Source organism: Myotis daubentonii, chromosome 18 (genome assembly GCF_963259705.1).
Source record: "Myotis daubentonii chromosome 18, mMyoDau2.1, whole genome shotgun sequence".
NCBI classification, from domain to species: domain Eukaryota; kingdom Metazoa; phylum Chordata; class Mammalia; order Chiroptera; family Vespertilionidae; genus Myotis; species Myotis daubentonii.
In genome coordinates, this window is record NC_081857.1 from 7,668,018 (window position 1) to 7,695,183 (window position 27,166).

Below are 27,166 nucleotides of genomic sequence, written 5' to 3' on the forward strand. Positions count from 1 at the left end.
TCACAGAGTCTAAATTGGTCTGGGGAAAGCACTGGGAAAAACACCCTGTCGGGTGAGATGAGGAAGCCCACAGGGACAGGTGTCTGATACGGAGACTGAGCAAACCAGTCAACCAGACAGCTCTGTTGTGAGTTGGGGGTTATAGGGGTTGAGGGGGGACAAAAGGAAACTAGGCTATGCGGTGGCTCTAGCTCAGACCCAGGCCCAGATTTTATCCAGTATTTTTACCCTAAGAATCCATGCCAGCCAGTCACCTTCCTGAGCTGATCAATGTGCTGGGTAACCTAGGCCCAGGGAGGTGAGCTGGGGACACGGCTCAGTGTGGGCTGTGAAGACAGGACACCCACTGGAAGTGCCCTCCGGCCCTTACCTGGTCTGTGGTGTGGAGGTTGCCCACTCCAAGGTCTTCACCAAGTTTCCCACCTCACTGTCTCCTACAGAATTCAAATCCAGTTCAGGGCACTGGAGTCTGGAGGATAATCTGAAGATTTCCTCCCCAAATTCTTGTCAGTTCGACTGATGTTCCTGCCATCTTTCCAGACCCCAAAGCCAATATGCGGGGATCTCTCCCCTTCTGGGATCTTCCTTAGACTGACCCTGAACTCCGCATGTCCCTGCAGTCTCCACAGCTCTTTGAGAAGCATTCTTGGTAGGGTTAGGGGTGCTTCCTAGTATTCCTCAAATGATCCTACATGGCAGCTGTGAAGTTTGCTAGCCTGCTTTCTATTGGCATAAGCTGCTAGGAAAGGGAAATACCCACACCATACCACTCCTTCTAGGAAGGAACAGGGTTAAGGTCAGCCTCTGACCTTTTCTGTGCACCAAACATTGCCTCTCATAGCTCTGACCAATTGTCTTAGACAGTGATAAATACGACAATAATTTCCAAAGTATCTTAGAAATACTGGAAAACCACTGTCAGCCGGCTCCTCCCTTCAAACAAAACTCAAATGAAGCTCTCCTCTTCAACAGTCCTAGAAGGTTCTTTGGCAAGTCTACTGAGCACTCTTCCTGCAAAAGCTGATAGGGAGCAAGATTAATTCCTTTCTCTCTGAAGAGTTGTAGTCCCTAACCACCAGGTGATTCCCTGAGACACAGGGACATCTGGGGAAGTGGGAGCTGCATGCTGCATGAGATTCATGTATGGAGCCAAGAACAAGAAGTCCTGTGTTGTCACACCAATGAGGCAGGCTGACGTGAAGTCAGTCCAGGAAAGAGGAAAAAGCTAAGATAATTGAGCAGTTTGTAAAACCAAGCTTATAGATTAGAAAGCTTCAGTGAAAAATTCTAGCTGGAATCACTAGAGAGAGCAATGAATTGTGGCAATGGTCCCAAATGAAGCAAATGGAGGAAGTCCGATAGCTTCCTCTTTTTCATCCATCCATCCATCCATCCATCCACCCATCCATCCATCCGTCCACCCATTGCCTACCCTGGCACTAACCATGAGAAAACCATTCAATTGGGTTAAAAAGTGACTCTATTAGTAAACACCTTTTAATGATGTAATTATACAAGGAGTAAGACCCTTAATCATAAACCACTTGAATGACTTTTAGCATCATTTCTAGCCAAGAGCAGCATAGGAAAAGGGACTTTTAAGCATTAGAATTTTGTTGCCTCTTTTTAAAATTGCAAATATAATACAACATTGAAAAATTCTTTTTTAAATAAAGAAAAAATTCCATAGTTTTCTTACCTTGTCACAACTGCTTTCAAGTTTGCAAATCTCTGTTTTGAAGGCACTAGAGTAGACTGACTCAGAACTCTGGCTCTGTGGTTGGAGAGACCTGGGTTCAGGTCTCTGGTCTGTTATTTATAAATCATCCAACCTTGGACAAGTTATTCAATCTCTCTGAGCCTTTTCTCAGCAGTAACATAGTTAAGATGAGGAACCACCTCATAGAGCTGTTGAGAGAACGAAATGATATTAATGCAAGCAAGGTGCCTGGCACGTGGTAGTCATTTTTTCATTTGGTGTCGATCATTCTTTTGATTTTCTAGAGATGGGCATGAGGAATTACATAATGAACCTCAGATTAAAAGTGGCGGCAGAGTGAGTGGAACCTACACTGACACTCTCCCAGGACCAAACTGGAAATACAATTAAAATACAGAAAAACCACACTGAAAAATCAACTCAAGACTAGCTGGGGAGAAGCTGATAACCACCGACAGAAAGTGGTGAACAGCATAGAGACCAGTAGGAAGTGTGGAGACTCGAAAGGGGTGCCCGGGCTCCCACAAACAGCAGCTGAAGGTCCGGAGAGATATCTCAGCGGAAGGGGGTTCCCACTGAAAACTCAGAGCACCAGAACTGAGAAAGGAGCTCACATAACACTTGGCTGTGAAGAGCAGCAGGGTTGCTGTCTGTCAGCCAGAAACAACTGGAAATGCAGGCACCCTCTTAAAGGGCCAAAGCACAAAATTTCCTGTGCAGCCACCCACCTTGAGCTCTGGCAGAAGGAGGGCAGAGTGAATTGGAGCTGTGTGAGGAGAGTTCAGGGTTGGGGACTCTAGGGTTGGAGCTTGGAGGGCAGCTACCTGGGTTTCCTGTGTGGAGTCATTTCCTCATGCTGCTGAGGACATTGTTCTCCTATGGACCTTTGCTATCTAGGTGGTTGTGGCCTGGGGGAAAGGCAGTTACCACACCCTATTGGAAGAACTCTTGCCCTACCCTGCAGTCCATGGCCTAAGGCAGTGGTCGGCAAACTGCGGCCCCTTGAGTGTGGCTCTTCCACAAAATACCACATGCGGGTGTGCACATACAGTGCGATTGAAACTGCATGGCCACACTTAAGGGGCCAAAGAGCCGCATGTGGCTCACGAGCCACAGTTTGCTGACCACTGGCCTAAGGCCAATCAAGGCTGCTAACAATCAGATGGCAGGCAGAGGCAGATCTCTGGAGGCTTTGAGTCTTTGTCTGGTCTTCTGAGCCTAGGGCTAGGAAAAGAAGACCCTGGTGCATATCTTGTCCTTTCCAAAGGCATCCGGCCCCAGCAGAGGGAGCGACAAGCTGTGGATTGCTGATAGCCCCAAACAGGGGACTCAGAGACAATCAGAAACAGTGTCGGACATTGTCCTGCACTAGAGATTGGGAGTCGTAGCAGATCTACTGATACATAAACACAAACCCAAAAATGGGGAGACAAAAAGACAACCACCCCCAAATGAAGGAACAAGAGAATTCTCCAGAAGAAGAGATAGATCAGAGAGATAAGAAATTTATCTGATATAGAGTTCAGAGTAATGATGGTAAAGATGCTCAATAGCATGAGAAAAGATAATTATGAAAAAGTAATAATTATGAAAAAATAACAGTCAGAAATAAAGAATGACATAGCACTAATAAAGAACACATTGGAAGGAATACACAGATTAGGGGAAGCTGAGGGTTGGATCAGTGAATTATAAGACAGGTTAGAAAAGACCACTCAATCAGAGAACCGAAAGGAAAAAAGCAATTAAAAAACAGGGGGACAGCTTAAGGGAGCTCTGGGACAACATGAAATGTAATAATATTCACATAATAGGTGTGCCAGAAGGGGAAGAAAATGAGTGAGGGATAGAAAATGTGTTTGAAGAAATAATGGCAGAAAACTTCCCTAACCTGGTGAAGGAAAAAGTCACAGAACTTCAAGATACACAGAGAGTCCCAAGCAAGAAGAACCCAAACAGGCCCACACCGAGACACATCATAATTAAAATACCAAAAATTAAGGACAAAGAGAGAACCTTAAAGGTAGCAAGAGAGAAGCAATTTGTTACTTACAAAGGAGCTCCTATAAGGCTGTCAGCTGATTTCTCATCACAAACTCTACAGGCCAGAAAAGAATGTCATGAAGTATTCAAGGTAATGAAAAGCAAGGATCTGAAACCAAGATTACTATATCCAGCAAAGGTATCATTCAAAATAGATAGTGAAATAAAGAGCATCCCAGTAAAAAAAAAAAAAAAGGATAAAGGAATTTACCACCACTGACAGATACTGCAAGAAATGCTAAAGGGACTGCTGTAATGAGAAGAGAGAGAGAGAGAGAGAGAGAGAGAGAGAGAGAGAGAGAGAGAGAGAGAGAGACACAGAGAGAGAAACAGAGGCCTACAGAATTAAATGGCAATAAATAACTATCAATAATAACCTTGAATGTAAATGGAATAAATGCTCCAATCAAAAGACATAGGGTAGTTGAATGGATACAAAAACATGACTCAATTATATGCTGTCTACAAGACACCCACCTCAGAATAAAAGACTCATACAGTGTGAGAGTGAAGAGTGAAAGGGTGAAAAAAAATTTCCCAGGCAAATGGAAATGGAAAAAAAAAGCTGGGGTAGCTATACCCATATCTAACAAAATAGGCTTCAAAATGAAGGTCATCACAAGACAACAAAGGTCACTACATAATACTAAAGGTATTGATCCAACAAGAGGATATAAGCCTGGTAAACATATATGCACCCAATATAGGAGCACCTAAATATTTAAAACAGTGGTTCTCAACCTTCCTAATGCCATGACCCTTTAATACAGTTCCTCATGTTGTGGTGACCACCAACCATAAAATTATTTTTGTTGTTACTTCATAACTGTAATTTTGCTACTGTTTTGAATCATAATGTAAATATCTGATCTGCAGGATGTATTTTCATTGTTACAAATTGAACATAATTAAAGCATAGTGATTAATCACAAAAACCATATGTAATTATATATGTGTTTTCCGATGGTCTTAGGCAACCCCTGTGAATGGGTCGTTCGACCCCCAAAGGGGTCACGACCCACAGGTTGAGAACCGATGATTTAAAAGAAAACTTCTAGAGGACTTTAAGGGAGAGATTGACAGCAATACAGTCATAGTATGGGACTTTAACACCCTACTGACTTCACTGGATAGATCTTCCAGACAAAAAATTAACAAGGAAACAGTGATTCTAAAGTACACACTGGATCAGATAGATTTAATTACATTTATAGAGCATTTCACCCCAAAGTTGCAGAATACACATTCTTCTCAAGTGCACATGGGTCATTCTCAAAGATAGACCACATGTTAGGACACACAAGTCTCTACAAGTTCAAGAAGATTGAAGTTATATCAAGTATCTTCTCAGACCACAACGGAATAAAATTAGAATTCAACTACAGTAAAAACACTAAAAAAGAAAGAAAGAAAGAAAGAAAGAAAGAAAGAAAAAAAGGTCACTACATAATACTAAAGGGATTGATCCAACACACGGAGGATAAATAGCATGTTATTAAATGATGAATGAGTTACCAATGAGATCAAGAAAGAAATAAAAAACTTCCTGAAAACAAATGAAAATGAACATACAAAAACCAAAAATCTCTGGAATACAGCAAAAACAGTCCTGAGAGGGAAGTTCACAGCAAGCATTACAGGCCTAACTCAAAAACAAGAAAAATTAATAATAAACTATTTAATCCTATAACTTAAATAATTAGCAAGAGAGCACCACAAAAAGCCCAGAGTAAGTAGAAAGAAGGAAATAATAAAGATGAGAGGAGAAATAAATGACAGATACTAAAAGTAAAAAAAAAAACCCACAAAAAAATCATTGAAACCAAGAGCTGGTTCCTTGAAAGAATAAACAAGATTGATAACCCATTAGCCGGACTCATCAAGAAACAAAGAAAGAGGACCCAAATAAATACAATCAGAAACAAAAGCAGAGAAGTAACTAATGACACCACAGAAATACAAATGATTGCATGAAAATACTATGAACAACTAACTATAGGCCAACAAGCTGGACAATGTGGATGGAATGGACAAATTCCTAGAAAAATACAATCTTACAAAACTGAATCAGGAAGAATCAGAAAACCTGAACAGCCAAAAACAACTGATGAAATAGAAGCAATAATAAAAAAAAAAAACACAACCTACTAGCAAACAAAAGCCCAGGTTCAGAAGGCTTCACAGGGGAGTGTTACCAAACATTCAAAGAAAGACTAACATCTATCATCCTCAAACTATTCCAAAAATTCCAAGAGGAAGGAACACTCCAAGTTCTTTTTATGAAGTTAGCATTATCCTAATTCCAAACCCAGATAAAGACACTACAAAGAAAGAGAATTATAGGCCAATGTCCCTGATGAACAAAGATGCTTAAATCCAGGCATATCGCAATGCCATTCTCTGAGATAGGAAGTACAAGAGGTAGAGGTAACTTTGAGATACAATTGGGAGCAAGGATATAAAATTAGTTTTATTGGCTTGGATAGGTTCAGTTGGCATATTTATGGTACATCCAGATGGAGATTTCTAAGGGGTATTTGAATATATAGAGCTAAGAGGTTAACACCTTTGAGGGACTTGCCAGAGGTCATATGACTAGTTTTTGGGAAGTTAGGACCAAAAAGTAGTCTCTTGGGTCTAGGTCAGGATACCTTCCCCCTGACTGACTTTCCTTTTCTTCTATATTTGTGTTTTTCCTATCTAACAATACCTGACATACAGTAGGTGCTAAAAATATTTATGGAATTAACACACTAATTACAACCATTCTTTGAGGTAGGGCTGGCCTTCCCTTTCTACATCATCACTAAAATTATATCTCAGCAGCATTTTGGAAATTATCATACCCAGGGAAGTCCTATGTAGCCACCAAATTTGCATTTCCCTAGGTGTCTTTCAACCCCTCTCTACTTCCTGTAAAAGCAAACCTCTGTTGTGCAGTTTACAAGCAAAGGCAAGCTTTGTGCTGAGTCCATAGACTTGAATGGGATGATTAATAAAAGAAAGAAGAAAAAGAAGGTACACGTTTTGGGATTGAACATGTAGTTAATTTCCTCTTATTTTAGACTAGAAGCCCAGTGCATGAAATTTGTGCACTGGTAGGGTCCCCAAAGGCTGCCGGCTGCCAGCTGGAGCCTCCCTCCCTTCCCCCAGCTGGCCCCGTCCGCTGGTCAAACTCCTGGAGGAACTCCGGGTCGAGGGAACAATTTGCATACTCTGCTTTTATTATATAGGATTTGGAGATGTTTAGGCTAAGAGAACTTGTCTTATTCAGTCAAATTAAAGTCCTGAGCCTGGGAGACAAGAGGGAACAGCATGAGAAGAAGGCAACTAAGGTTATTGAATACTTAATGTATGCCAGACTTTGTGCTGGATGATTTACTGAGTCTATCTTATTTAATCTTGATGAAAAAAATCACCATGTTTTTTCACGTGAAGAAACGGAGACTAGAAAGTTTACTTTTATTGTTGGCCTATAGTTGAGGTTCTAAAACTGGTAATTGGTGGGTTTGGAACTCAAACCCAAGACTGCCTGCGAAAGTTATGCTCTTTCTTTTACTCTAGAAGCCTTCCAGAGGCTTCCTTTGTGGTTCCAGGTGTTAGGCATAGGCTTTAGACCAAATACATTCATTCCAGTGCTTTCTCTACGTGTCAACAAGCTTTTCAATGTTGCCTTCTTAGAAGACCTTGCAAAATTTAACGGTCTGAAATTTGAGAGAATCCAGGATACCTTTGTGAACCTAAGAGGGTAATGAATGGGTCAAGCCCAGTGATTATTAGCATATTTCAAAGGAAGGAGAAGGCATCTTTGACTTCCAACTTCAACTCTGCTGCTAATTTGTTACGTGGCCTTGGTCATGTTACTTCCCTCTCTTAGTCTTCTAAGATTAAAGAAAATACCAGGAAATGCAAATTTTTGTGGGCGGCCCTGCTGATGATTTCCCAATCATTTCTGTTCTAATCTCTCTATCACGTAGGGGACGGGAAGAAGTGATGTGTGGGGGAGGAAGAGTGTCTCATCCCAAAGAAATGGTGTTGAGGCCCTGGGGAAGCAACAATTGGTTTGAATCTTGTCAAATGAGTAGGAGTTTGTTAGGCGAACTAGGAGGGGAGGGGAGATTCCAAGAAGGGCAAAAACTTGAGTAAAGGCCCGGAGCGAGTTTGGGGAACTGCAAGTAATCCAGGAAGGTTGAAGCATTTGCAGAAAGGGAGGAGCCAGACTAGAAATTAGGAGAAATCCATAGAAACCAAGTCACGTAGTGACAGTAGTAGCCTTTCAGCCCTCGAAAGAGCCTGTCAACGAAAGATTCTAAGCATGGAAATATCACATATTTGTGTTTGATAAAGAGCCTTCTGCTCTATATTTCTGCCCTCAGCCAGAGAATGGCACAACAGAGCAAGGATGTGCTCCTGTTGCCTAGAAACTGGAATGAAAAGACATTTGTGGGACAGAACCAGAGACAACCTATAGCCCCCTCTTATCTGTTACTAGAGGCCCTATGCACAAAATTGGTACAAGAGTAGGCCTTCGCAGCCCCAGCTGCTTCGGCCCTCACAGCCCTGGCTTTGTCCAGACGGATGCCTGGATGGTTGTTCGGTTGATTTGCATATTATAATTTTATTTTTATAGATTCATGGAAGTTTTCTTCTGTTCTTGATTGATTCAACAGAATAAGAACAGACCTGTTATCAAACACTTCAGAAGTGCATCTAATTGTTTTTTACAAACACACTGAGGGAAAAGGCTTTCACACTGTGTGATTTCCAGTCAGATCCAATAAAGCCAGCCTTGCAAGTGGGGCTCTTCAAGGAACGACCAGATAAATCAAATAATGATAGCTCTCTGGGAATGAGGTTTTGAAGGCGCTCCAACCCCCTTTCTGCTCCTACAGTGGCTACAAGCCTATTGGTTTTCACCATGATTGTGCTGTGTTGGTTATAAGGCAAAAAAGAGGATGAAGAGTAGGACAAGATAAAATGCCACAGAGGTAACTAACTATTCTTACTGGAATTTAGACATTTTTCTTGAATAAACACTCCCTGAATTGTTGTAAACCTTTAGTTATTTTAGTTAATTTCTAGAACTCTGGAAAAGTTGATTCTGATTATTTGTTTTTATAGTTTTCTCATTACTTTTATGAATGAGAGATCTTTTGGAAATCCTTACTTTGCCACTTTTGCTACCAACTACTGTGTGTGTGTGTGTGTGTGTGTGTGTGTGTGTGAGAGAGAGAGAGAGAGAGAGAGAGAGAGAGAGAGAGAGAGAGAGAGACAGAGAGAGAGAGAGAGAGTGAGTGAGAGAGAGAGAGAGAGAGAGAGAGAGAGAGAGAGAGAGGGAGAGGGAATGTGAAATTATCTTTGTCAGGTTAAGTGAATTCTCATCTTCTAGGTTGATTAAAATCATTGTCAAATTTTCTACATCTTTCATTCATTTATTGAAGTGATTGTATGCGCCCCCCTTTAATTGGCCTAACTAATATATAAATAGATTTTTTTAAAAAGTTACGCCATCTTTGCATTCCTGGAATAAGCCCTATGGTATATCTTCTAATGTTAATGAAATTAATTTGGTAATATTTTATTTAGAATTTCTATTTTCAAGTGAAGTTGACCCATAATATAAGGAGCCAAAAGCAGAATCGCCATCATTTGCACAACTGAACTCAGAGGACTGTATCCATGTCATGACTTCTTGTGCAAGAGTTGACTATAACGTTTAGATGGTTCCTTTTAGGAGGTAAGTAAATCTGTTTGAAGCTACATATGGTAAATCAGTTAGGATTAGAAATAGAATGAGTTTAAGAAAAAACTGGAAAAGAGTATTACTGTCTCAACTAAAAAAAGACAAGCAGTAGGCTGTTTAGTTGAGTATAGTGCAGTGATGGCGAACCTTTTGAGCTCAGCATGTCAGCATTTTGAAAAACCCTAACTTAACTCTGGTGCCATGTCACATATAGAAATTTTTTGATACTTGCAACCATAGTAAAACAAAGACTTATATTTTTGATATTTATTTTATATATTTAAATGCCATTTAACAAAGAAAAATCAACCAAAAAAATGAGTTCACGTGTCACCTCTGACAAGCATGTCATAGGTTCGCCATCACGGGTATAGTGACTCCTCAGATATCTTTAGGATATGGTGGTCCTATCATCCTTAGTTTATGGCCTTTGTCCTCATAGTACAAGATGGCTATTAAAGCTGCATACATCCTTTGTTATTAGGGGCTGGGGCTGGGGGAGTCTCAGGCAACAGGATAAAAGAAGAAATGGAAAATATGTTCCTACCCATTGCTGGAAATTCTACATGATTTCTGCTTATTAGCAATGGCTAAAACTTAGTTCCGTGTAAAGGAGTTGGAAAACACAGCCTTTAGATGAATGGCAACACATCCAACTACACATCAGGGCTTGTGAATTTGTGAAAAGGGGAAGGTGAATTTATTTAATAAGCAATTCGGAGTCTTTGCCACCAGAGAACGGTCTAATCATGTAAGAGGGACATCTTTGCAGTCAGATATATGGGAAGAAGGTTAATGTGTATAGGTTTTGTGCACGTGTGGTTGGAAGTCAAGGAGAATGAGGAGGGCATTTACCAATGTCTGTCCTCGTCTTCTGAGAACAGTATCACACAGACCTTATCCCTTGCATATATTTAAAGTTAATAACAAGTTTCTTGATCTGAGTGCTAATTATAGAGGTATTTTTTTTTTAATCTATTTTATTGATTTTTTACAGAGAAGAAGGGAGAGAGATAGAGAGTTAGAAACATCCATGAGAGAGAAACATCGATCAGCCGCCTCCTGCACATCTCCCACCGGGGATGTGCCCGCAACCCAGGTACATGCCCTTGACCGGAATCGAACCTGGGACCTTTCAGTCCGCAGGCCGACGCGATATAGAGGTATGTTTACTTTGAAGTTTACTTTGTAGTTTACCATGCAGTTTTCAGGACATTCCATAGGAAATATTCCAATAAAGAAAGATAATGATGAAGGGTGGCTTGGGAAAATACTGGCTTTTAAGGTTTTGTTTCAAATTCTTCTCTAGCTTTTTTTTTTCCATTTTAGCCACACTTTGAACCTATTTTCTCTCCTTTATATAAAAATATATAATTTTTAACATATAAATATATATATTGATCTTATCATATATAAACATAATAAAATTTATATAAGCATATACATTTACCATCATTTCTGTGGTCCATGGTTCTACATATAAACTCTCAATATTGCAGTATGTTAGTTGTCCGATATCTAGAAAAAAATTTTATGAAAAAAATTAATAAAATAATGCTAACTTAACACCTGGATTTTTTCAAGGAAATATTTCAAATTTTCCAGTTTGCTGATTCCCCTCCTCATCCTGCAGAAAGTGCACAGAGAACCACTTTTATCAACACCTGTAACTTCCTTGGAACTTTTGAGATACATCAGTGAGAGCAATCTTTCACAACACAAACCTAGCCATGCTCCTCCCTTGCTGGTAGCCCATCAATGGCTGGCCAGTGTCCTCAGGACGAAACTCTTAGGACCCTGCATTACATGGCCCCCGTGACTGCCGGGAGCCGGTCCATGCTTGCTGTTTCAAGGGACCTGGCATATATGGCATACTGTTCTTAATATGTTTGCTCACCTTCTTGGCACTATGTGTTTTAACCAAGGTCTCTGAGAAAGGTTGTTTCCCCAGGTAGGGATTTTCCCCTGAAGTTAGGGAGGGAGTAAAACCCCTTAACTAAGTGCCAGGCGGGTAATTAATCACTTTAACTACAAACAGTCATGCTTAAGCTGCATAATCTTTTCTCCCTGGAATGGAGATAAGAAACGCCCTAACCTTTGTAATAGAGATTGATAGGATTGAATCAACTGGTATAAATACAGATGTAACAAGACAGAGAGAGACAGAACTTAGAACACAGAACCTTGGCACAGAACCTTGGCACAGAACCTACACAGAACCTAGACACAGAAGAACTTCGCTGGAGAGAACATGGCAAAAGATCCTGTACAGAAACTGGCAGAACTTCGCTGGAGAACCTGGAGAACCTAGCAAGAGAACATGGACACAGAGCCTGGCTGGAGATCCTAGCCAGAACTTCGCTGGAGATCCTAAGCAGAACCTCTCTGGAGATCCAGACCAGAACTTGGCTGGAGATCCTGGCTAGGCTGCTGATCAACTGAACACTGTCTCCGTGTCCTTCCTTCTTCGCCAACTCCGTCTATGCCTTTGGGAACCCCTGGACCTGCTGGGGTTGGACCCCGGCACGTGACCCCACTGGTCTCATCGCTTGCCATGCTTTCTCTTTCAGACGCACTGGTCTCTCAGCCTGAATCGCAGGGATGGCAAGCTTTTCCTTTTTCCTGAAGTAGGGTTTCCTGGACTCAGTTTTGTGTCTTTGGTGATGGTGCAAGGCAGGGGGTGGGAGGTGGGAATTAGGTCAGCGTCTCTGTAGTGCTGACCTAGCGATCTTTCCAATGCTCCCACTAACTGTCTTTGGCTCTACTTGGGCTGATTCTTCTCTAGCCTCACGGAGTCTCCAGAGCCCACACAAGGGGCTGGAGAGGGGTTACTGGCCCGTTCAGAGTAACTTCTGCCTTTCCAGTTTTTCTCAGAAATAGAACACCCAACTCTGCCATGAATCTACATAAAATTCTTCACTGAATTGTCCAGTAGATCTCAAAAGCCCAGGGAACTTTAGGAAGAACAGTGGTCATAGGAATTTGCATATGAAGCAGAACATCACAAGTCTTAAGAAAAATTGGAAATGATTCATCTTGATCACCCTGACAATTATTTGCCTATTAAATCTCATGACCTCAGCGCCAATGTTCAGTTTCTCTTTTGATTCTTCAAGTTATTCCCAAACCCTTCAGTGAAATTCTCCCCCGCATTTTTTTTGTTTAGGGATCTTGCACACAACCAGATGCTACAGGGGGCAGTTTCAGCTCCTTCAATCCTTTCTCATGTTTTTCAAATGCAAATGTCCTGGCTCTGGCCTGATGCGGAGTGAAGCGCTCCTGTGCTCACAGTTGATTTTGGAGTCAGGAAAGCGAGACTCCAGTCTAAAGGGTGAGAGAGAAAGTGGGCCCACTTCATTGTCATTGAACCTCCCTCTTAGTACAGTCTTACAGCTTAATTTCTCACTAGTTTTTCTAAGAAACACGTAGACCTCAGTCATATCAGGGAAAACAGATTTTGCTCATTGATCTCATCCTGACTCTTATGAAATGAAAGCCCCAGAATATTCATGCTAAGAATTATTATTTGAGACCTGGCTTATTTTTCAAGCACCACCACCCAAGATGGCTCTCTATTTGCCATCTAGAAATGTAGTCATAGCTTTCCAATTTTCATTCACACCTCTCCAGCAACCAGGTGGTGGCTATTTCTCTCAGAGCACCTCGCCTCATCCTTCCTTTCCTTTTCTTTTTTTCTTACACTCTTTAATTTATTATATAGATGCAGATCTGTTCTATGTACAGTACTTGGTTCTATCAGAGTCGTACAAGGCATTCTATTGGTAATCCTCCCCCAAATAGATTTAGATAAAATAGATCTTTGTGCACTTCATGGACTAGCAAAACTCAAGACTTATTGATTTCAGTTTTGAGGCCGTACATTCAACTCAAAATATACAGAATTAGGATTAAGGCGGTAAGAGTGGGCTGAAAGAAACCACAGGATTCGGAACAACTGAACTGTATTCTGCTCGCATGGGAGCCACAGTGTGAACAGCAAGGGTCGTGCGCATGGCCTTTCACTGCAGGGTGAGGAGCTTCCTGGAATCTGAGGTGACAGCACGGGGCGGGCAAGCAGCTGAAGGCCCTGCTGGAGGCTTCGCCAGGGGCTCATTCCCTCTCCGCCTCTCCTTTCTAGGGTTCTTGCTTCAGTTTGTAATCAGCCAGGGCGGCCTTGATCGCATCTTCAGCCAGCGTGGAGCAGTGCGGCTTCACGGGGGGCCAGGCACAGCTCCTTGGCGATGCCTGTGTTCTTGATGGTCAAGGCTTCCTCCACCGTCTTTCCTTTTGCCCATGCGGTGGCCAGCGAGCTGGAGGCGATTGCGGAACCGCAGCCAAATGTTTTAAACCTGGCGCCCAGGATCTTCCCCCTCTCATCCACCTGGGTCTGGAATTTCATCACGTCGCCACACGCTGGAGCCCCCACCAATCCAGTCCCAACACTCTTGGATGTCTTGTCAAGAGACGCCACGTGTCTGGGATTTTCATAATGATGGACAGCCCTCTTGTGATGGAGCCGGGCGGAGCTGACAGCTCCCGGGGCAGGCGCGGGCCGGAGCAGCAGGGCTGACGCAGCCCCCCCCCCCCCCCACCCCGCCCCCGCAGACGGCCGCTCCAGTCGCCCTCTTTCTTTCTTTTCTAATCCTCTCCCATGGATCTGCTTCTCATTGATTTTTTATTTTTATTTTTTTTTTTGAGAGAGAGAGGCAGGGAGAGAAAGAGAGAAACATTGATGTGAGAGGGAAACATCAACTGGCTGCCTCCTGTGCGCACTCAGGAAATCAAACCCGCAACCTGGGTATGTTGTACCCTGAGAGAATCAAATCCGCAATGTTTTTAGTGTAAGAGATGATGCCCCAACCAACTGAGTCACCTGGCCAGGGCCTTTCCTCTTTCTTTTTATTTTCCATTGATTTTTTAAAAGAGAATGGAAGAGAGGAAAGGGGGAGAGAGAGAAACATCGATGTGAGAGAGACACATCCATTGGTTGCCTCCCACATGCGCCCTAACAGAGGCTGGGGATAGAATCTGCAACCTATGTAGGGACCCTTGACCGTGAATCGAACCTGTGACCCTTCAGTGCATGGGCCTGACACCTAACCATTGAGCAACACTGGCCAGGCCCTTTTCTCTTTCTTGAAGGCTTCTCCACACACACTCCCCTGACATTACATTTTTCAGTCTCTGATTCCAAAGGGAAGCTCTCTCTGATCCTTAACACTAGATCCAATCTTCCTAGTTTACATTTGCTCCGCCCTCACCAGCTCTTTTATCTAGCAGTTGTCATATTTGATGACACCTGTAGCATTGTCATGAATGAAATGAAATTACTAATTTTCCTTGGGGTGGTCCTCCAGCATGAAGGCAAGAACTGTGTCTGTTTTTTCTCAGTGCTGAATCCGGATTGGTGTTGCTTAATGAATGCATATAAACAATTTTTAAATAGCCTGAACTTGGTTGGTTGGGAGCCTACATTTTCCCCCCATTCACATCAGGACTTTATCGAATCTGCCTTCCTTCACTTAAGGATGCTTTGGGAAAAACCCTCAGTTCCGTTTTTATCACTTCTAGTAACTCAACAGTGCACTTCATTGTAAAACTCCCCTTCAACCTCTTCCTGTCACTCCAGCTAAGGCTTGTCTCGTGGTCCAAAAATCTATAATAGGAAGGGAGATATGGTCTAACACCTCGCCCCTCTATTTTGCCTCATCTAATTTCAGCTTTCTAGTGGTGAGGGCATGGCAGAGAGGCCAAACTAGTTCTCAGTTACCTGGCCACTGCTAGTTTTCTCTGTTTCTCTGACTAAAACTGATCCACTGTGGAGGCCTTCTCTCACAGACATCGGAGTGTTGGCTCATTTGTGGAGCACAGTTGTGAGTGCTTGGGGGGCACAGGTTGGTGGGAGTGGGAGCTCTCCGCTGAAGAGTGCTGATGTGGGAGGCGTTCTCTGGCTTGGCCTCTCCTGGCCCTCCTCCCACGTGGCTCCCACCGAGGGTGTAGCATCCAACCCCGCTGCTGGCATCCCTACCTGGTGGCCAGATGCCAAGACAAGTGAAGCCTGGCTACCGTCTACAGTGTCCATGCCGAGCAGTGAGTGTGCAGACTCCTCCCCATCTCACTCAAAGTCCATGCTTCTGTCTTTGGGAAGATCAATGAATCCACTGCCCGACCAAGGAGAGCGGCTTCACTTTTTTTATATTTCTTGACTCTCTCATGTAGTGCTTTTGGAGTCCCTTTCAGTTGGCATTAAGGCAAGGTGACCTCATTCACGCAGAAGAGAGGGAAAAGCCACCGGTCTCTCCCAGATCCAACACTGTTGATCCTGGTGATTTTCTCCTCCCTCCCCATTCTTCTATTTATACAGTGTGGGGGGTGAAGAGTGCTGGGGTGGATTGTTGGGGGAGCAAAATCAACTCGATCACCCCTTACTTAGCTTAGAAGTGATGCTATTCCTGACTTACGTATAGTTCTTTTGGGAGTGTGAAGTCTCCTGTCTTAGCTCTAAGTTCGGGGCATTGGGAAAAATCCATCAGGAATCGCATTACAGATATCTACTGATGTTGAGAGAATGAACCAATGTGTTTGTTGTGCTGTCTGCTCCATAGAGAGCCTTTGCCCAAGCTGGGCTCCCGGACACAGGGTCACCGGGCTGGGAAGCAGTGAGTTCCTATTTCACGCAGGAAGGAAACAAACCAGCCAAGGCACTAACTCTGACCGGCTGTGAGACCCTCATGGGCAGATGGAATGTTAGAGGCAGGACAGAGCACAGTGAGAGCTTGGGACAAAGCAGAAATATGGAGGGAAATGTACCAGCAGGATGAGGTGGAACAGAGGAAAGAAAAAATAAGAGACAGGAAGATGATGAGGGGGACAAAAATCTGGAAAGAGAAAAGATGCTGCAGGAAGAGGGGGGACGACTAAGAGGCTGAGGTCACGGGGAGGGAGCTGGGGGAAGGGACTGGGTTACAGCTTGCCCAGCTGGAGCACAGGGAGGTGGGCAGAGCAACTGATGAAAGAGAACAAGAGCCTGTGGTTCCGGCTTTGCAGCTGGGCAGGTGGCTCTGGGCTGACTCCATCCCTTCCTCTACCATGCTGCCTTCTGAGGTGCTTCCTAGGAGAGAGGAGGAAGTGGGGGGAGGTGTGGTGCAGGAGCTGCCACTTTAATTTTTTAAAAATATTTTTATTGATTTCAGAGAGGAAGGGAGAGGGAGAGAGAGAGAGAGAGAGAGAGAGAGAGAGAGAGAGAGAGAGAAACATCAATGATGAGACAATCATCAATTAGCTGCCTCCTGCAAGTCCCCTACTGGGGATGGAGCCCTCAACCAGGGCATATGCCCTGACCGGAAATGGAACTGTGACATCCTTGTTCATGGGTCAACCGCTCAAACATGGCGCCACACGGCTGGGCAGGAGCTGCCACTTTAACAAGCTCGCTAGCCCAAAGGCACTGTGAGCTCCAGGGCAGGGGGTCCCCACCCCCGCCTCCCACCCCCCACCCCCATTCCCGCTGCCACTGGCTTGTTGAGGGGACCAAAGGCCAACAGGAGTCAGAAGTGTGGCCACAGTGGCCTGGAAACACCAGGCACCAGCCACTGTGAGAGTCTACCATGTTTATTGGGCCACCCCACAAAGGGCGTGTCAACCCAGCCCTGATGGTCAGGCCCCTGCTACCCGCAGCGGCATGGCTGGGAGGAGTGGCACTGCTGGAGTGGCCTTTCCTGTCCCCTTCCTAGTCCCACCTTCTCTGGCCTCTTCTGTCCGTCCATCCATCCATCCATCCATCCATCCATCACCATCTGCCACCTCCCTCTCCTGGCTCCGGGGTTGGGGGAGGGAGAACTTATATGGCAGCTCAGCCTGAAGCCCTCTCCTTCCTCAACTGTCTGGGCCGAAGGTGGCACCTTTTTGGGAAAAGGCATAGGAGAACAGGAACCCGACCTAGTATGGGTGGTATTGTGGGAGAGAGAACAGTAAAGGAATGGACCACACACACAAAAAAATTATTCCTGGACAAGAAGTAAGAATAACAGATGGAATCTTTTTTAAAAAACATTTTTATTGATTTCAGAGAGGAGGGGAGAGGGAGAGAGAAATATCAACTATGAGAGAGAATCATTGATGGGCTGCCTCCTGCACGCCCCCTGCTGGAAATTGAGCCTGCAACCTGAGCATGTGCCCTTGACTGGAATCGAATCCGGGACCCTTCAGCCTGCAGGCTGTTGCTCTATCCACTGAGCCAAACCAGTTAGGGAACGACGCAACCTTTCTAAGAGTCCTTTGGTCTCCGCAAGAGTTGTGTAGCATAAACATGGTCAAGGAAGCCACTTAAAATTAAAACCTGCAATGAAGAACTTTGGAAAGACTTTCTCTCCCAATACCCAGACCCATTCCTTAGCCGGAAGCTTTTGGGTAAAAAGTGTGGCACAGAGTCAGGCACAAAGACAGGTTCAGCCGACATGGGGCCTCATTAAGCAGTTCCCAACACAGGGTCTCAGCCCCCAGCATGGCCAGGCATGTGGTAAGTATGGGTGGGCAATAAATGAACTCATGGATTTGAAAGTCCAGGCCTCATTTATATGTGCCCCTCGTTGGTCCCACCACCTGGGCCCAATCAAGCTGTTTCTTTGGGCAGAGCCATCTATGAAGGCTGCATTCTCTGAGCTCCCAGGAGCTCCTGGCCTTGCAAACTTCCATGTGTCACCTAGTACTGCTGTTGGGACTAGCTGGTTCCTGGCAGTGTAGCCAATGCACTTGGGGACCACGGGAACCTAGGAAGGACCACTGGACATTGTAACTTGAGAAGGAATGAGTGTGGGACCACGGATCCGAGCAGGGTAGTAAGTGGAGGAGAGAACCAAGTCCCATGGACAGACCCAGAAACACAAAGCTAATGGTCAGAACAGCAGAAAGCCTGGAGGCATCTTATGCCATGCTGTTCAAACAGTGGTGTGTGGGCCCGGCTGTGGTGGCTCAGTGGTTTGAGCCTTGTCCCATGGACCAAGAGGTCCTGGGTTTGATTCCCAGTCAGGGCACATGCCTGGATTGTGGGCTCGATCCCCAGTAGGGGCGTGCAGGAGGCAGCCAATCCATGAGTCTCTCTCATCATTGATGTTTCTATCTCTCTCCCCGTCTCCCTTCCTCTCTGAAATCAATAAAAATCTTAAAAAAACAAAAAACAGTGGTGTGTGGGCAGCAGTATCTGCGTCTCCATCTCCTGGTAATTCATTAGAAATGCAGAATCTCGATTCTCCCCCAGGACCTACTGACTTAACGTCTGCATTTTAACAAAACCACCAGGTGATTTTCTGCGGTTCAATGGAAAGTTTAAGAAGCACTGATAGAATCCAAGACATTCAGTTTTACTAGAACATGCTCCAGTGGAACCAGCAGAGGGCAGTGCTGCAGGGCTGCCAGAGCCGGCTGAGCAACGACAGGGAAAACTTGGCCTCCGACTTCAGTTCACCCGAGAACTGTGGGCCAAGGTTGGACGATCTTCTCTGCACAGAGACAAGTGGCTGGAGCTCACTGAACCACCCCTTTAAGCTTAGATGTACAGGAAAACCAATGAGGAGCTTGGGAACACATGAGAATCAGGCTTGGTCCCTGTACTAGAGGTTCCGGACAAGCTTGGGGTAGCAGACGCCCTTAAGGCATCCCCGGATTCACGGGCGTGTGACTTGTACAATCAAGCCGTTTGGATGCTCAAAAGGGTGTCGCACTTGGTTTGGTCCTCTGCTGTGAAGATCTTGAAATTATTAATAATGTCATCTTTCAACGTGTGTTTTTTGTGAACTCCATTGAGACCATGGAGATGTACAGGAGCAGAGGAGATGTGTGCTGTGTGAACGCCAGTCACTGTTCCCTGTTGCTCCATTCATATGCAGCCTCCGTGGTACCCCATACGTACAGAGCCCAGTGGACCCATGACGTATGGAAATTTACTGAGACTCAAAGTGAGTACGAAGGAAGTGTGTTATGGAAGCCACCGTCTTCCACAGAGTTGCTGGTAGAATGTGTGTGCATCAAGAAGTAAAATGAAAACAGTCAAGTTAGTGTTTTACAGTATTTCCACTGTCCTGGTCAGAACAAAATACACATGCATATACTCAAAATATGAATTGAGTACTTTCAATGAGTCCACAGACAAATGAGATGTTCTTGCATTTCATTCAAAACTGACATGGCACAATTTAAAAAGTGAAATTCATAATGATTTAGAATGTTCATTTTCTTTTACTTAAAAAACATTAAATAGCAAATTACAAACACACACAAACCATCCTGAGTAGAGAGAGGCTGGGGAAGAAAGGGAAAAGCTTTGAGAGGCACTTTTTCCTGCTTTTTGAACAAGGGGTTCCACATTTCCATTTTGCACCGAGCCCCACAAATTATGTGCCTGGCACTCCTTTGAGGGATTGGACAGGCAGGGAATGACGGTTGCTTGTGACCCAGGCCTTCTACAGTGGGACTGGCCCCAGGTTTCCAAGTAACGAGAACCAATAGAAAAAATGATGCTTGGCAAGGTGTGGCCATTCCTCAGCAGCTGAGGGACATGCTGATTTGAGATACACGGAATTTCCTCCCTCTACTGCATCCCCCAGGAATCCTCTTTCATTACACTCCTGTGTGTGTGTGTGTGTGTGTGTGTGTGTGTGTGTGTGTGTGTTTCCCCCAAGAAAAACGCCTCTTCTGCCAAGAAAAAGTGAGGACAAAGGGAAGGACACTGTGAACAGAAAGAAAACCTAGCCGGTCTGATGGAGTGATGCAAGCTGATAAGAGGTGAGTTTGGGGTGGAATTGCAGGTTAGCCTGAGGGAGAGAGTGGGTATCTTAGGAAGCCCGAGCTATCTTGTGATATAAAAACCCCAAACATTCTTATCATGCATGTGCCATGCAGGCCAGCAGCTGCCTTCTAAGCGATGTCTTGGACCTGGGCTCCTTGCATTCTGTGGCTCCACTTCTGAGTCCCTCACTTTCTGTCCCCATAATTCCACTCACCTTCTATTGGCTAAAACCAGGCACATGACTCCAGCTAGATGAAAGGAGACTAGGAAAAGGAGGTGTTCTATTGGCCCATGTATTAGTCAGGGTTCTCCAAACAGACCAATCACACACACACACACACACACACACACACACTTATCGTAAGGAATTGGCTCATGCAGTTATGGAGGCTCACAAGTCCTAAGGTCTGAGTGGGAAAGCTGGGGACCCAGGAGAACCCACGGTGTAGTTCCAGGCCAACTCCCAAGGCAGGAAAAAACACACAAATGTCCCAGCTTGAAGGCAGCCAGGCAGGAGGAGTTCCCATACTTGCAGGCAGGTGAGCCTTTTTATTCTACTCAGGCCTACTGCTGATTGGATAAGGCCCATCCCCACTCGAAAGGGTAATCTGCTTTATTAGCTCTACTGATCCAAATGTTAACCTCACACAATCTGACCATATGTCTGGGCATCCCCATGGCCCCGTCAAGTTGACACTTAAAATTAACCCCATCACAGACCAGGAGGAAAAAGAAATGTTTGGTGAAGACACAGCATCGTCTCTGCCACAGAGGACTGGATGTGGGGAAGGATAGTTTCGTGTCAAGGGAACGTTGTGTGTGGTGGAGCAGCCCCTGAAGGGGGAGCCTACCCTTGAGTAACCCTCTTGGCTCCAAGCCCATGGGGAGCCTTAGAGGAGAAAAACATACAGCAAAAATTCCAATTATTTGTCAGGACTGGGCCTGGGCACTACTGTCTTCATATAACGGAAGACCCTGGTGAGAATATTTTGTCGATTTGATGGCTTTATTGGATCTCATGGCAGCTAGAACTTGAAGAGATGTCCACACAGCAACGATGATGAAGGACTTCCTATGAAGGGCTTGGGAGGTACCCTTTTACGAGGAAAGCTGCACACTCAGTTCTGGGGAAGTAAGCCTGACTCCATATTCCCAGGAAACCTAATACATATGTTCCTCAGAGGAGCCGGAAGAAAGCAGACCACCAGGAAGGAGAACCTGGTGAGGGGGAGTTTGGGAGTGCTGGAAACCAAGGAGGTCTGGCATGGATGTGGGAGCAAGAGTCAGAAATAGCCCAAGTTCACTCCTCAGCCGCACAGGAGCTGACACGGAGGAGCCGGTGGTCCCAGGCTCTTCCCCTGCGTGTCTTAATGTTTCAGTTTGTCCAGGCTGATGGAGCTGGCATTGTCTGACAGATTTGGGACAATTTTGGGAATCCACTTTGACAATAACATCAAATATTGATTTAAGCAAGACAATGTGGCATAGTCTGATCACTTTTTTTTTTTTTTTTGGAAAAAGATGCATGTGTATTTATATATGTGTGTTGGAAAACAACTAGGGGATATAAAATGCAACATTAGCCATGATCTTTTATTTTTATTTTCATGCTTAGCAGTTTTATTTCTGCAAAATGATTTATAATCATTTTTATTAGTTATTCTAAATTGATATATAGAAATGCATGTAAAAAAGAAATCCTTCATATTTGAGAAAGAAGACTATTCACACCCAGCATTGAACTAAATAGCATAATTATGGCTACATTACCCATGGATTGTTAAGTATTTATTTCTTTTTTGAAAACCTTTATTTTTGATAGTAATACAGATGCCTCCCCCGCCCCAATGCTCCCCTCCACTGATTCCTGCCCCACACTAGGCCTTTACCACTCTATTGTTTGCGTCCATAGGTAATGCATATCTTATATAATAAAAGGGTAAAATGCAAATTGACCCTAACAGCAGGACGACTGGCACTATGACACACACTGACCACCAGGGGGCAGATGCTCAATGCAGGAGCTGTCCCCTGGTGGTCAGTGTGCTCCCACAGGGGGAGCTCTGCTCAGCCACAAGATAGGCTGATGGCTGCCAGCACAGCGGTGGTGGCGGGAGCCTCTCCCGCCTCCTCAGCAGCACTAAGGATGTCGGACTGCAGCGTAGGTCTGCTCCCTGCTGGTAAGTGGACATCCCTTGAGGGCTGCCGGGCTGCCAGAGGGATGTCCAGCAACCGTTATTGTGGAACAACCAGAACGACCATTTGCTATGATGCACACTGACCACCAGGGGACAGACACTCAATGCAGGAGCTGCCCCCTAGTGGTCAGTGCGCTCCCACAGCTGGAGTGCTGCTCAGCCAGAAGCAGGGCTCATGGCTGACAAGCGCAGCAGCAGTGGCAGGGGCCTCTCCTGCCTCCACGGCAGCGCTAAGGAGCAGCAAGCCAAGCAGTAAGGAGTGAGCAGGCAGGCAGTTAAGAGCGAGGGGTCCCAGTTGCAAGAGGGCGCAGTCCAGGCTGAGGTACCCCCTGCCCCTCCACACAAATTTCATGCATTGAGCCTCTAGCATGCATACAAAATCTTTGATTAATCTCTTCCTGTTCCCCCTCATCCCAGCCTTCCCCCTCTCACATACTGGGAGCCCTCAGGCATTGACCCCCATCACCCTCCAATCGCAGGATCGGCTCCTTGCCCAGGCCTGACGCCTCTGACAGAGGTGCCAGGCCTGGGCAGGGGACCCTCATTTCCCCCATCACTGGTTCTGCCCCCAGCACAGGCCTGATGCCTCTGACCCAGGCATCAGGCCTGAGCAGGGGACCCCCAGACCCCTCCGATTGCTGGCTCTGCCCCTTGCCCAGGCCTGACGCCTCCGCCAGAGGTGTCAGACTTGGACAGGGGACCCCCATCTCCCCCTGATCACTGGCTCTGGCCCCCGCCCAGGCCTGACGCCTCTGACCCAGGCTTCAGGCCTGGGCAAGGGGACCATCATATCCCCCCAATCCCCGGCTCCGCCCCCCACCCAAGCCTGATGCCTCTGGCCCAGGCATTAGGCTTGGGCAGGGGACCCCCAGCCCCCCGCCCAGGCCTGATGCCTCGGCCAGAGGAGTTGACCCTCATCACCCTCCGATCACCAATCACAGGATCGGCTCCTTGACCAGGCCTGAGGCCTCCGGCAGAGGTGTCAGGCCTGGGTGGGGAACCCCCAGCTCCCCGCGGTTGCAGGCTCCGCCCCTGCCCAGGCCTAACGCCTCTGGCCTAGGCATCCGGCCCGGGCAACGGGGACCCGCAGTGGCAGCGGGGGGGCGCCGCGATCGCGCGGGCTCCGCCCCTGCCCCTGCAGGACGCCTCTGGCTGAGGCGTCCGGCCCAGGCAGCGGGGACCCGCAGCTGCAGCGGCCCTGTGATCGTGGGCTTCGCTTTAGGCCCAGGCAAGGGACCCCTAGCTCCCGGGACTGCCAGCTTTGACCGTGCCCAGCTCCCATTGCTGGCTCCACCCCTACTTCCTGCTATCACTGGCCAGGGCGGCAAAGGCGCCTGATTCTCCGATCATGGCCCTGGGGCTGCCTTTGCCCTGCCCCCCAGCTCTTAGTTCCCCCCTGGGTTTCCGATCACTGTCAGTGGCAGGGGGCTTCTTCCTGCTTTCCCTTTCACCTCCCTGCATTGTGCCTACATATGCAAATTAACCGCCATCTTGTTGGCAGTTAACTGCCAATCTTAGTTGGCAGTTAATTTGCATATAGCCCTGATTAGCCAATGAAAAGAGTAGCGTCGTATGCCAATTACCATTTTTCTCTTTTATTAATATATATATATATATATATATATATATATATATATATATATATATATATATTTAATTTTAGAGAGTGAGGAAGAGGGGGAGAGAGAGAGATTGCACACCCCCCACTGGGGATTGAGCCCACAACCTGGGCATGTGCCCTTGACTAGAATTGAACCTGCGACCGTTCAGTACACAGACCAACGCTCTATACACTAAGCCAAACTAGCTAGGACTAGTTCTTCTTCTTAAAGAAGAGCCTTTAACATTTCATGTAATATTGGTTTGGTGGTGATGAACTCCTTTATCTTTTCCTTGTCTGGCAAGCTCTTTATCTGATCTTCAGTTCTAAATGATAGCTTTGAGGGTAGAGTAATCTTGATTGTAGGTCTTTGCTTTTCATCACTTTGAATATTTCTTGCCACTGCAAATTTCTGACCTGCAAAGTTTCTGTTGAGAAATCAGCTGATAGTCTCATGGCTCTCTCTTGTAGGTAACCAACTGCTTTTCTCTTGCTGTTTTTAAGATTCACTCTTTGTCTCTAACCTTTTGCATTTTAATTATGACGCATCTTGGTGCGGGCCTCTTTGGCTTTATCTTGTTTGGGACTCACTATGCTTCCTGGACTTGTATGTCTATTTCTTTCACTAGGTAAGGGGAGTTTTTTGTCATTATTTTTTCAAATAGTTTTTCATGATTCTCTTCTCCTTCCAGTACTCCCATGATGCAAGAGTCAACCCAGAAGGTTCTTACATTATCTCCATATTTTTGGATTCTTTTTTCTTTTTGCTGTTCTGATTGGGTGTTTTTTGCTTCTTTATATTTCAAATTCTTGATTTCTTCAAATTCAGCATCCTCTACTCTACTGTTGATCCCCTATAAATATTTTATTTAAAAAAGTTTTTATTTATTTCGGAGAGAGGGAGGGAGGTAGAGAGAGAATAGAAACATCAATGATGAGAGATAATCATTGATCAGCTGCCTCCTGCATACCCCACTGTGGACCAAGCCTGCAATTTGGGATGTGCCCTGACCAGGAATTGAACCGTAATCTCCTGGCCATGGGTCAACAATCAGCCACTGAGCAACACCAGCTGGGCCTCTGTAAATTATTCTTTTTTTAAAAAATATATTTTATTGATTTTTTACAGAGAGGAAGGGAGAGGGATAGAGAGTTAGAAACATCCATGAGAGAGAAACATCGATCAGCTGCCTCCTGCACACCCCCTACTGGGGATGTGCCCACAACCAAGGTACATGCCCTTGACCGGAATTGAACCTGGGGCCCTTGAGTCCGCAGGCCGATGCTCTATCCACTGAGCCAAACCGGTTAGGGCTGTAAATTATTCTTTATTTCAGATAACGTATGCTTCATTTCTGACTGGTCCTTTTTATGTCATTGATATTCTCACTAATTTCCTTGAAATTCTTACTAAGTTTCTTGAACTTCTCATTCAGTTCCTTAATCATCCTTGTAACTATTGTTTTAAACTCTGTATCCAGTAGTTTTCTTGCTTCCATTTTATTTAGGTTTTTTTTTTTTTTTTTTGGATATTTCTCCTGTTTTTTGGTGTGTTTTTTTATTTGTGGCATGTTTCTTTGTCTCCCCATTTTTGCTGCTTCCCTGTGTTTGTTTCTATGTTTTAGGTAGATCTGCTATGTCTCCCAGACTTGGTAGAGTCACCTTGTGTAGTAGGTGTCCTGAAGGGCCCAGTGGCTCAGCCTCCCCAGTTACCTGAGCTGGGCACTCCAGTTGCGCCTCTGTGTAAGCTGTGTGCACTGTCCTATTGTAGTTGAGCCTTGATTTACTTTGACATCACTGGAAAGGATTGAGCCCCCAGGCCAATTGCTTGTAAGGATCGGCGGTGACTACAACTGAAATGTTGCTATGCAGGAGCTCGCTTTATGGAACAGGACTTCCTTTAGTGGAACTTTGGTGCTCACTGAATCCAACCCTTGAGTGTGTCACTTGTGGAGGTGGTAGGGGTGTAATCCAGCGTGGCTGAAGCTGACCACTGGATGCACTGGCTCTGGGGCCTCCCAGGAGGTTCAAGGTCAGCCTTTGCCTGTGCCCTGCCCAGGGCCACCCAGCATGAGCTACAAAGCAATCTGCAGATGTCTGCTACTTGTGTTGAGCTCAGAAGTGCCCAGGAGAGGCCAAGCTGTGAACCAGGATGGGTTGCCGCTAGTTCCAGGCCAGGGGTGGGCAAACTTTTTGACTCAAGGGCCACAATGGGTTCTTAAACTGGACCGGAGGGCCGGAACAAAAGCATGGATGGAGTGTTTGTGTGAACTAATATAAATTCAAAGTAAACATCATTACATAAAAGGGTACTGTCTTTTTTTACAATAGTTTTATTCATTTCAAACGGGCCGGATCCGGCCCGCGGGCCGTAGTTTGCCCATAGCTGTTCCAGGCTGATACTTTTTGAGAGATTTTAGGAAAGTCTAAAGCATGAGGCAATAGAGGCTAGTTGTATGGAAAAGCCACTGGAAATGATGTGATAAGCCTGCTAGTAGGGAGGGGCAGGGTCTCAGGGAATCACCAGGGTGGGGGGAAAGGGTGATCCAGGTTGATGGGAGATTCAGATATGATGCAGCCGGTCAGCTCAGTGGCAGGGAGGGCTCAACTAAAGAACACTAGCCTCTGCCAGCACTTCTGTCTGGGAGAAACCTGCCCCTCCAGCTTTTGCCTTGATTCCAGACAAAACAGTTCCTCTGTGAATGTCCCAAGGTCCTTTCAAATTGGCCCAGTGCTGGAGCTCAGAGGGAGTGAATCTGAGCAAGTCCCTTTAAGAGGAATGGCCTAGGACTCCCACAGCCTCTGTGTTCCTCAGCCACAATCCTCACTGGTTTTTACAGCCAGAAGTTGTGGGGGCTTCTCTTCCCAACACTGGAACAAACTCTGGACTGGGCGCCTGGTATAGGACAGGGACCCCCTGTTACTCAGGGAAACTTCCATAGCCAAGATACCCCTCCTGGTTTTAAACCGCCACACGTGGGTGTGGGACAAGCCGGTTCCACAATTCTACCCCACGAATCTGCCCCTTCACCAGCCTTGCTGTACTTCTTCTTGCAAGTATTTATTTATTCATCTGTAG

The 27,166-nt window shown here is 45.6% G+C and overlaps 1 pseudogene; it reads right to left on the reverse strand.

Moving 5' to 3' along the window:
* Positions 1–13,185: 13,185 nt before the first annotated feature.
* Positions 13,186–14,076, reverse strand: LOC132220391 (iron-sulfur cluster assembly enzyme ISCU-like; annotated as a pseudogene).
* Positions 14,077–27,166: the final 13,090 nt, after the last annotated feature.